The following is a 12,877-nucleotide window of genomic DNA, read 5'->3' on the forward strand; positions in this document are numbered from 1 at the left end:
GGGAGAATACATTGTGATTTATGTGAAAATTAGAAAAAGGTAACGAGAACCTTTCCCAGCATGCACACAGAAACGCACAGACCAGTGTGAATGAATAAAACTTCAAATTGGAGAGCAGAGGGACCAGGAGGTGGTTGGGGTGGATGATGGGCGTATATAAAAGACAATGACTGTCACACACGAGGCCGGGGTTCATGTCCAGAGCACAGTGTGTGTTTTGGGCAGCAAAACTACTTTGGCTAATGTCAGGGAAAGACCATGAATGTGTTTACATCTAAATGTGTTGTGTCTGAAGTCACTATGAACCTTTTCTCTTTCTATTAAACCAGACCACTCTTTCTCTAACCTTCATCAAGAGCTGTGAGTGCATCACCATAACATATGGAAACCAAATGCATACTCTGTTTCAATTATAATGGAAAACTATTTGTTACAGAAGTATTTCTCTTAACTACGAATTGCATTAATTAACAGCATATCCTAATTATTGTCTACAAAACAGTGGGTTAGGGCTAGGGGTTAGTGCTAGAGTTTGGTGTACTGGTTGATTATCTGTTAGGGAAACTTAAGTAGTGGTGGAAGAAGAGTACAACAATGTAATACTTAATACTTAATTAGAAGTCCTGCATTTCAGAATCAGAATCAGAATTATTTTTATTTGCCAAGTATGATTGCACATACAGGAAATTGCCTTGGTGTCGTTCGTTTGGAAGTTTACTTATGTTCAGAACACAGAATTATTATGAACTTAAAAAAAGTCAACAGGAATAAATGTACAAAGCTGCATGAAATGGAAATATTCAAGTACTTTCAACTTGTACTCAAAGCTAGGGTGTGCAATTACTGGAAAAGCTTCAACGGCAGACTATGCTGTGAAAAAAATGTAAGAAATGCTGTGTGTGCACGGGCAGGATGCATGCATGCAGGTCAGTGGGTGACGGACAGGTTTGCCAACCAATCATTTCTTTCAGACCGAATAAACCAGCTTTTTTTCCAGACAACTTTATTAACTGATGACTCTCTGGATGTGAAGAGGATTTCAACAAATGAGATAAAAAAGTGTTTCAGAAACAATTTACTAACTGTCCCTTTAAGCACATTACTTTATCTAATGTTCTGACTTTGCAAAACTGCAGTTGAGACTAAATTTATAGAAAAACACGAGAAATAAAATCACAATATTGAGAATAATGTCAAAATATTATAAGAAAAGGGCATATTACAACACATAGTGTTCCTTAGGGTAGATTTGATCATGCATATCTTGAGCTTTGACAAAACATAGTATGTTGTCACACCAGTGTCTCTCATTGGTGATATGACTCTGCTTCAGATGAGACAGTATAAGAGCATGAACATTCACTTGATTCCCAAGTTATGCTATAACAACACCTGATTCTGGACTCTTTAGACCTCACATCCAGGAAGAAAGGATGTCCTCTCTGTGCCAAGACCACTGTTTTTACATACATTATATCACTGGCATGATTTCATGTCCATACTGTATAGAAACATGTTTCTATAGTTGCTCACTGGTGAAGCCTGAGGTCATCCAGGTGACTTGGTTGACATATGAGTGACAGATTGCTCCGCTGTCCTGATGACTCACCATGTTTTCCAGCACTGAGACTTAAATTGAACCCGTCACGTTTCAGACTACTTATTGAAATATTGCAACAATTTTGCAAACATCTATCTTGGCTTGATTGCAACACAATTTGACACAGAGCCTGGGTGACAAACTGGAGCCTCAGAATTTTAAAGACTGATGATTTGTAATATTTAATCTTGCCTTCATGAGTTCCCAATTATATGGAAGTGTGATAACTAATAGCTCTGTTGGAAACCTGGCAATAGAACAGAGAGAGTCTGCAACAGCAGTAAAGATGCTTATTAGTAAGTTTTAATCAACTGAATACATTAATGTCTAATTTTAAATATTAGTCATATGACCGTTAACACCACTGAATCACATTTAAACCAGAGGGAAATGCAGCTTTTCAATTAGTGCTCCCAGTACAGATCCAGCCAAGATATATTCATATTGTTGTCTGAAAATGCACAATCTGGCTTTGAATCTCACTTTGGCTTCTTCCATCCACACGCAGCTGGCAAGCAAAGCCCGAGTGGAGGCCAGATTTTGCATATTCGATGAAATGATATGTGTAGAGCCACATTTTCACACACCCACACCCCTACGCCTCCCGGAAAAAGACTCGTACACATGCACACACACACACAAACAGAAATAACCCGACCACGTGACAGCCACCGGCACGTTGAGCCTGCCCAGCCTCGGCAGTGCAAAGGGAATAACTTTATCTGAAATATGATGGCATCTGTCTCTCAAGCAGCAGACTCCTCATTACAGGCAGTTTCTTTGACTGGTTGTTCAGACATCAGCTGTCACAGTCCATCAGCCATGCCAAGGTAGGGGCAAAATAAGCAGCTGCCACAAGGCTCCTCAGCTGAAAAGGAGCCGTGTGGAGATAAATGCTGGGCCACAGAGCTGTGGAAATACTCCAGACCCTCTGTCACTCTGATGGCTCTTCAGTGAGAGCCCACATCTCATTTGAACGCATGTCAGCAAATCGGATGGTAACTGTTATTTTTGGAGGTGTTGTTACGTATAAATGGACTGTTCTAACACAAAATATAGCATCTAAGTATTTTTTCAATTATGTTTCGAGTAATCGGATAAATGCAGCTCGACTTGATCATCCATCAGTAAATTGCTGAACTGGAGATCGCCGATAGACAATTTGATCACCAGGGGGCAGTCATTGTTTATAAGAGTTTTATCTGAGGTAACAAACCTTCAGAATAAGGAGGTTAGACAACTACATAAATGTAATAGCCTCCTTGATTATGGTTAAAAGTCTAAAGAAAATACAAATTGAATACAAATATACAAATTTATATAATGTATCCTAATGTATCTGATATATGTGACAAATGTATATCTTCAAAAGATTTAGAAGATTTACATCTAGTCTAGTATTCTAAAATGAATGATCTATAGATTGAACCTTACGCATTAATAGACCCTGTAACTTTCCCGAATGACACCCCAAATAATGTGTGATACCCATTCTGGCTATTCCCCGCCATATGCTTTATTTCCCCTGAAGGATTGATAGGGTGTAATGCTGTATCTCTGCAAGTATGGCTTTTGTTTGTATTGTATGTTTTGAAAGGGTGTTGATTTTTGTTTTGGTCTGCACCATCACCACCACCATATAGCAAACCTAAACTACTCAGTCAAGCACAAGGCATTAGGGGACAATCTTGAAGGGGTGGGGGGAGTAACATCACAGTAAGCCAGTGAAATGTTTAAATGGAAGAGTTAGGGGAAAAGAAAACATCTCCTATTTGTAAATAGTATGGGTTTTACTTATATACCAAAGGTGAGCCTAAGGAGCAAACTATGTGAAAGATGTGTAACCAGTGAAGGACATCCAGAACACCAATTAATTAACACACGTGCAACTTCACCATCCCTCTGAGGCTGCAAAACTGCCTCAAGCCAGCTGCTTTTGCTAAAGGCTTCATTGCAGCAGGGCAGCACAAAACTAGATGACTGCACCACGGCTGTTCCAAGATGTCTCGCGAAGGAGGCGACCCCATTTCACACCGTATTTTAACAACGTGTCCTCTCTTCAAACAACAGCTCTGTGTGTCTGTGCTTGTGCCACAATTTCACAGCGCCATATTCCGTTTTGTATTTAATGTGACAATCCAAATGATATCCATAATGTTACCTACTCAGAAATATGGAGATGAGTCTCAGTTTCATGGGCGGACACACATAGATTATGTTGGAATATCTTAGTTCCGATAGTTAGTCCAAAACACCTTAATATTGTCATAAAACAATCACTGTTAAGACTGATTCTATTTAGGTGACAAAGGGTCATACGGTATTCACTGTCAATACACCAGCACCAACATCTGGGACAAACACAGAATCTCTTCAGGAGCCACATCCACTCCCCCTCTCTTTGTGTTTTCAGTAAAGTGCAGCCTTTACAATCTGTAAGTGTTGTGAAGAAGTGAATGATAAGCCCTAATCGCACAACCATGAGCACAACTGAATAAATCTTTTTTTACAGGAGAACCAACAAAAAAACAATCCAGCTCGCTGCAAAGCAGGTAAAAAATAGATTGTTCCCCGAAAACAAAAGCCAGATGTTAGTGGGTGTTGCTGTTTTGTCCAGTGTGAAAGGGGCTTTTTGTCTGAGGCTTTTATTTTCTCCACGGTGGAGGAGAAGAAGAAAAAGAAGTCTGGAAGGTCGCTTTCACCCAAACACAGCCCTGTACAAATCTCTCACAGACACAAAATAAAAGATAAAAACTCTTAATGAAAGAAAATAGCTCAATGCCAGAGAAGTGCAGTCTGTCAACTGTTAGGAAAAGTCACTTCTATAAAGGCAAGTTTTAAGACAAGATTTAAATGTGGAAACGGTTCCAGAGCTGAGGAGCCAGTACCGCAAAGGCTGTACCACCCTTTGTTTCTAGCCTGGACTCTATATTAGTTAGAAAACCCAGACCAGCAGACCTGTGGGGCCTGTTTGGATAGCAGGGTGTCAGGAGCTCAGTTACTAACCACGATGCCAGATGATTCAGAACCTTGTGGGTGATTAAAAGCATTTTAAACTGGATTTGGAATGAGAGAGTGCAGTGAGATGCATGAGAATGATTATTTCAGTCAGTACTCTCACCGGCAGACAGAGAGCATTGGCAATAAAACAGCCATTTCAGAATCCTGGGCTTTGAAAATAATAATACAACTGAGTACTATTTTATTGAATTGATGTGAGGTGATCCCAGGAACACAAATCTCATTTCATATTGCACTCAAAAGTTACAGCCATGATCTTTATAGCTATTTATTTTATTTTTTTCATTCTTACTTCATAACCATATTTATTTCCTTAGCTTGGTTATGTAAATTTGACTGAATGAGATTCTGCGGTTTTATGAATACAGGGAACTCCCATTGAGTTGAGCATCAACCCACAATCTGGAGTTTAGACAGACAGGAATCACTTTCCCACGGTCAAATCAAATCAAATCAAAGTTTACTGTCACATGATCAGTGATAAACGTGGCCAGTAGCTCCACTCTGTCTCTCTCTGTACCTGGATAATGCCTCAGCGAAGTGAAGTCTGTCTCATGCCTTTCTTCCCCTCCTCTTCAGGCCGCTGTTGCATAACTTCATTAGGGCCCGAGCACCGAAGCGGCGGGAGGCCCTACTGAAATTGTAATGATTATTATTTTTCTCCCGACGAAAGAATGGGCTTTTTGAGGGCTTCAACGTGCTCAAAAAGTTTCTAAACTTTGCAGTAAATTAGAAAGTGGGGAAAATGTACATATTTGGAAATGGGCTTGGCAAAATGGCTCAACAGCGCCACCTGGAACGCAGCCCCTAGGTTTCCACATAATCGGGACACAAGTGTATCGTGACTTATCATAGAAAATAGCCTCATGGAGCATTATGTAAAAACGCAACAGGAAGCCCGCCATTTTGGATTTAGCGGCCATTTTTACCATATTCACCATTTTTACTTTGACGTACTTGTCCCAGGGCTTTCTTCAGATCAACTTCAAATTCAGATGAGGGTCATCACAACAAGATGGAGATAAAACTGATCAAGAGATCGATTTTTCGTCACACCATGTGACCTTGCTGGGGAGTCAAAGTTTGATTAAACGCCATCAAAACCCTAGCATCTGTATCTCGGACATACACGGTTCAATCAAGTCCAAGCTAGACATGTAAGACAAGAGTCCAGGCCGGATGAAATCTACACAGAAATCATGACTTGAATTCACAGCGCCCCCTGGTGGAAATAGGTAATGGTTTTGTATTTATATAGCGCTTTTCTAGTCTTGATGACCACTCAAAGCGCTTTACAGTACAGTTTTACATTCACCCATTCACACAGTGCATCTATTCGCAGCACTTTGTTATTCTATTGGGGGCCATTCAGGGTTCAGCATCTTGCCCAAGGACACTTCGGCATGCAGATGGTTCAGACTGGGGATCGAACTGCCGACCTTCAGGTTGGAGGATGACCACTCTACCCCTCAGCCACAGCCGCCCTCGCAATGTCTTGTTTTTTGCATGTCTTACACTTGGATGTATTCCTCCTCATCCAATGACCTCAACCATGTCAAACTGTATCAAATGGGTCTCAAGACATTGATAATGTTTGCATAAGATTACTGTGACTTTTGGTCAAAAATTTCATATTAATGGCGTGGCGTCAAAGTTCATCAACTCGCCGTGAAACACGAAATTGCTGTAACTTCAGTGTTCATGGTTTGTTCTCACTCAAACTACATGTGTGTATCAACAGACTGAAACAACTCTAATTCTGAAACACCTTGAGAATTCCAAGACTTTGCCGGACACACAGATATATTTGAAATTTGTGAGATTAAAAAAATGGGACCATGGGAGCGAGTTATGCGAGTTGATGCTCTTTTCAGAAAGGTTTTCTCTGAAATAACATAAGACCCAATGGAGAGAGATTGGTTTTAACTTAAAGGAGCTACACACCTCATGAAATGTGCTCCTAGCATTAGCTTAAGCTCCCGTCAACTTGTCCTTAAACACATCCAAACTCAAAAAAAACTCACTGGTAAAAAAAAACATTTTTCGAAATAAATGACTGGGAAAACTCTCCTCATCAATCACCAAGGCAAGCAGACGCTTCGATTTTAATTTGAATCTGAATTTGATTGGCAGTGATGGCAGTTGTTTTTTTACTTTGTCTTAAATACTAAAGTTAAACACCAAGGTTAATCTTCCCAATGTTACAAAAATCACATTGTTTGGTAGAATAAGATGTGAAATGTGAAAATATCCTGGTGCTACAGGTGTTTTTTCCACAATGCTTCGCTCTGCCTGGCCTAGGCGACATAACGCTACTTAGCATCCCGTTATCACATATCACTCATTAAGATAAGCAGCAGTAAACACAAAAGAAGCCAGCAAAACTATTTTCACATTTGTCATAAAAGCAACAGAAAAACACCAGCAGGTAGCTTCATATTATACAGTGGTTTCATTTCAAACTTAAATAATGAGCCTAAATTGTATTGGTAAGCATGCTGGGTAAATAAAGAGAGAGATTGAGACATGACTTTCCTCAGTCAAGGTCAGAGTGTAATAGCAACTGTCTTAAACTTTAACAGTATTTAAGATAATCAACAGCCAATCAGAGGTCTCCTGTCAAAATACTTCCTTTGATGCTATTCATCAAAGCATCAAAGCAGGTATTGAGAGAGTGTCCCTGTCAATCAAAATAATCTTCTATTTCAAATCTGAGTATCTGGTTGCTATGGTAATAGACCCACCTACTGATGAGGAAATTTTGGGATCATTTACTTCGGTAAATAACAACAAGACGTTTCATTTTGGTAGACTTTTAATTTCGTCCAGCTTATTGTATCTGATAGACAACACTGCAGAGGTCATTGGACATAATATCAGCGCTTTATTTAGAGTGTAAAACACATTAGCCTGCTCTGTGCTCTGACCCGTTTCAAGGGAAGAAAGAAAGAAAACATAATTCCGAGATCGATAAGTTGAAGGACAATGAGTGTGAAGAGATGTGGTAGATACACACAAACATACACATACACACAAACATACACACACACACCATAGGCCGTATATGAAGACAGATGACATGGCGGCTCCCCAACAGTAAAGCCAAAGTATCTCTATCATCTGACAGATGGGGCACGGACCGAACTAACAAGTCCACATCAAATAAGCTTTTCTCATAGATGGTTTCTGCCATTTTAGGTTGTTCTTATCACAGTGATGTACTGTGTGTTCAAGTGTTCATTTTTTTTTTCGGTTTGGTTTTAATTAGTTAGTTTCTGTATTGTGATTAAATCTCAGATGCTTAACAGGGTTTGTGGTGTTGCCAAGGGACCTCACACTCCAACACACATCACGCTTGGCGTCGTTGCTGTTCTGCGAACCGAAAAGGTTCCACACATGGTCAGACATCACTGGTGTCAACACTGTTCATAGACTTTCACATTTATAGAGCAGGGTATCATGGCAAAGAGACATCACATACTGAATTCTTGACCCAAATCTGCAAGAACACCTTCACGATGACAAACAATACTAACCTACAACTAATACAGTACAAGGTAATCCACAGAGCACATATCACTCAGCACAGGATGTGTAAAATCAGTTAAAGTGGACCTTAACCCTGCCTTTACCTTATTTCTTTATGTTGTTGTGTCTCTTAGTCAACATTTTATCAACTCGACTCTTTCTTTCTGAAGCCTGGATACCAAGCATAGGCCAGGTATCGGTGTCACCTCTGCATGGTGAACTTCCTGTACTTGTAGATGGATGTCGGCGTTGAAAGTCTGTGGTCAGGCAGAGGGATGGTGCTAAAGGGCGGCCATAATCCGCCTAAATCCCTGAGAAATTGTACGTCTGACCCAACGGCACCGAAAAAGAAATTAGTTCCTTGCACTGTAACGATTTCTCATGGGGCACCTGAGTTGAGAGCGAGCCGCTCTAAAACTGTGTCTTACTTTTCTTTGCTGTTTCTTATCACCGCCAAAAGCAGTCCTGCAGATACCAGGTGGAATAATCACAAATGACAAGGACGACCTTGATCCCTGTCTGACCCCCCTCTGCAGACAGCCACACACTGTTCCCGCCTTGATACCGTCCACATTCTCAAGGGTACGGACATTACCTTATCCAACTCCTCTAGGCCTTCTGATGCACAACCCTGATCTGCTGCTGCACTGGTCGTTTCTTTGGCATGACGATTTGTGTTTATCACAGACAGAGACTCTTGACTGGATGAGTGGTCAGAGTACCAAAGGACAAGATGTCAGGTATAACAGATTGTAGTAACACGTCTCTAATGTGGAAAGCAGCTGTAAAAAAAGGTATTCTTATCTTTCATTGGGGCTTTTTGGATGCACTGTCAAGGACACAGCCAGGTAAAATAGGTTTGATAAATGAGTCTTTATCTGGAGCTCTGTGGGAGCAGTCATGATTTCGTTTCGAGACTTGGCTACCAGACATTCCTTGAGATGATGTCACAGGCTATATGAGCCCTGTGATAACCTCTCATGTTTCCAAGGAAAACACCAAGCTCTTAAATGAGTGTAAAACCACTACAGCTTTGAACCGCTGTGTACCAGTGATTGCCTTCCATAATCATATACTCCAAAGCCAAAACATATCCGCAGACAGGCCTGTCAAGCCAGTGGCTCCGAATGAAATGTAGTGTTTCCTGCATATGGATCCCATGGGAGCTCTTTGAGAAAGCTAATCTATGACTTTTGATAATATCATACAGTTTTGCAATTTGCTTGAATATGATTGATTCCCCTGGAAAATATATATACCTGGCTAAATGCACTGGGCTCTGTACTGGGCTGAATGCAAAAAGAGAAAAAAATAGGAAACAGGGAACAATTGTTGGACGCTGGTTATACTCAAAGAGTTCACATGTTTGTTTCCAGAAAGATTCAGATATGTTAAGTGCATCTACCATAATGGTCAGTTTGTCAAAACCTCTCTGGACTGTTTCTTATATAGATATTAAAACACTAGGAAAGTGAACAACAGAGCTGCATTTAAGGGACGTGAGGTTATTAGAGCAAAAGTGTTGTTAAGTGTTGTCAATTACTAGTATTCACTTGAATGAGTAAATATTCTAGCTACCAGACAAATTCAAGTTTACCCAATGTTCCGTATTAGCTCTTGTTTGGACTCCACCAACGTTTGAGGGAAAAAAACTATATTTGCTCAAGCAAATCTAATAAAGTTGAAGGTATATAAAATCATTTTTGAAAAAGCGACAGATTTTGAAGTGGTAAAATCTTTAGCCACTAATTCTAGATTAGATTAGATTAGATTAGAAAACTTTTGGGATAAAACCAATTTATCCCAAAATGGGCAATTTCGTTCACAGTTTCCTGTGAACGAAACAGCTGGAAGCTAACTTTGTCTGCCAGTTGGTGCTGAGCAGATAGCATAGAGTTTTTTGTTCTCCAAAGCTAGTGAGTGGTTAAACTGAACCCAAATTGTTCAGTTGTGGGCCATTAAACCCAAAACAATAGAACTCAGTGGAATCTCAGAGCTGTCTAACCTACAAATATTTATTGGTTGCAGCTTTAAGATTGTGTGCCAATTCTATTGTTATATTGTTTTGAGTATCTATGATGGTCAAGGGGAAAAGCTACTTCCAAAATAGGGTTTGTCGGTAGTGTGCTTTCACAGTTCCTATCATTTATCATTTGAAAATTGAACAAAAATAGGATAAAGCAAAATATTTAATGTGTTATGTGTTGTAATTAGTGACCATAATTAGTTTTAACTGCACTTCTTGACTGCATGCCCTGTTGACCTGTCAACATATCAGACCGTTGTTGTTCTCTTCATTATAAAGCAAGGGGGAGGAAACTCGCAGGCCATGCTGAGCAGAAGATTAGGGAAAAATCTGAAGGTTGTTTGCTGCCTTTTAGAAATGGAAGTTACTACACCAAAAATCTAAAGTAATTTGCTTATTACGCTGCTGAAGCGGTGAAATCACTGTCAGTTCTTTAACATAGAACATTGGAGAATATCTTATTTCATTCCATTGCTCTTGTTGGGTTGAATCTTGCTTGTGATTGGCCAGTGAGCCCTATCCTGGAGCATGTGATACCTGTGTCTGTAAAGAGACAGCCAGTCCGGTAAAAACTTCATGAATTTTTAATCGGGAATTTAATAAAATTGAATTAGAATTCACAGTCTGCTGAGTGTGATTTAGTCATTCATCTTTAGTTATACATCAAATTGATACAGGACTTGGACATTACAGTTTCATGTTTAACATTTGTAGCCAATTGAAATAATGTCTCCATTCTTCAACTAAACGGAGCCTTTAATGCTACAAGCTCACACTCACACTCACGCACACACACACACTCTCACACACACACACACAAACACACACACACACACACACACACACACACACACACACACACACACACACACACAAAAACAACATAAAATGTCTCTATAATCTGTGATGGGGATAAACTTGTCAAAGTGCTTTAGTGCAGTGTAGCTTTCTGAGTAAAATATATTTTCACCACCTGTAACATCAGAAATGTGTGTAATTGCCTCGAGACATTTACTTTTTTTAATAAAGGTAAATTTCATAGCAGAAAGAAATTGAAGTTGAGGGCAGCTGAGAGCAAGTTTTTAACCTTGCTAAATATTACAAGATATATAATATACAAATATAGACATAATAACCCAACGTGTCAGAGGCTAATCCAGGCAGGTTTCTTGTCCCCCACACCTACTCATGCTCCCGAAAATAATCAGATTCAAATCAGCTCCTGAAGTGAGAACAGACTGAAGGCCAATAATGCAATAATTTCTACCTGGGCTTTGAACATGCCCCAGCTATAATAGTCCCATTGCTCCAGTCTTTACAGAGCCATATAGGATTTAAGCCAGCCTTTCAGGTGGAGCTCTTTGATTCACACTGTGTGACTCTACTACAGATGCAGTTGCTCAGACTAATACTAATTGGCCTCAGGGATTTTTCAGGTGATGTATTTCGTCTGTCGAGGAAATTCAGCATAAGCCAACATAGCATTTAGATAAAGCTTAAATGATATTGCAAAATGACTTTGCAGTGGTCCCCAGTGTTTACAGTGTTTGCTTGTTGGGGGTGGGGGGGTTGTTACACTTATAGAAAATGATTTGGGTGAACGCTTGCGAAGGTCTTTTTCCCCTCTACTCTAATTAAACATTGTGAGTCTTATCAAGGACAGAGATATCCATAACACCAGCACGGAGAGCTTGTGGCACTTAAAAGCCATAAAAACAAGACAAATGTTAGTCAGCTGCACTAGTGAACCATAATCAATCATTCAACTTAGCAAAGGAAATGTATTATTTCCTATTTAGGGGAATGCTGATGCTGACATAACAATATAAATGAATGCATTGTAATTGTGGGAAATTTCTTCGTATGGTGGCGCACAAACAAATGAAATTACCAGGCTTTACGTAAGTGGAATTGTGTCTCATCACTATCAGGCTCATATGAAGGTGAAGCCAGCTGTTGGAAGTGCAACAGCAGCACCCAGTGGCCATAGGAGGACATAACAGCCTTTTTCCTCCTGCGCTTGAGACTTCAAAGTATAAGGATTTACAGTCTGAAGCAAACACTAAAACAAACAAAAAAGTAACAAAACAAAACTATGGTAAGTGTATTCACGTAATTGTCCATAGTGTCCCTAAATCTGAGTTTAAGAACTGTAACTTTAAAAACACAATCTCTATTACTATTACTATTTTGACTTGGAACAAAGAGCAGCCCCCCATCAGAAGACCTTATATCTGGCAAACAGTGATTATGGGCTGCAGCAGTTCTATGATAGTGGCAGGTACCTCTAGATTGTGCCACATGAGCCATAGTGTATGAGGTTTTGCAGCTGTCAAGATAACAAACTTAGATGAATGTCTCACTGCAGGCAAAATGGAAGAAACAAGAGTGAAGACAGGATGACTGTGAGTATTACCACCTATATCTTAATACGAGCCACGGTAGGGCTCATAGATTAACATTGTGTCTCGAATTTGGGGTAGAAAAAAACAATAGGATAAAATCAAACACTTCACATGCTGGTCATACTTAATTCCTCATCCAAAGTGACCTGTAGAGTTTATAGGGTATATATAGCTAAGGAGAAAATGATGTGTTGGCGATGGGAAATTTATCGTATTTTTAGCATTTTTAATTAACGAGAAGAGTCTGGACTTGCTCTGTGCCCTGACCTTAATTCTATTATGATTTGGTGCCATAGA

The sequence above is a fragment of the Pleuronectes platessa genome, chromosome 17 (assembly GCF_947347685.1).
Source record: "Pleuronectes platessa chromosome 17, fPlePla1.1, whole genome shotgun sequence".
Classification (NCBI taxonomy): domain Eukaryota; kingdom Metazoa; phylum Chordata; class Actinopteri; order Pleuronectiformes; family Pleuronectidae; genus Pleuronectes; species Pleuronectes platessa.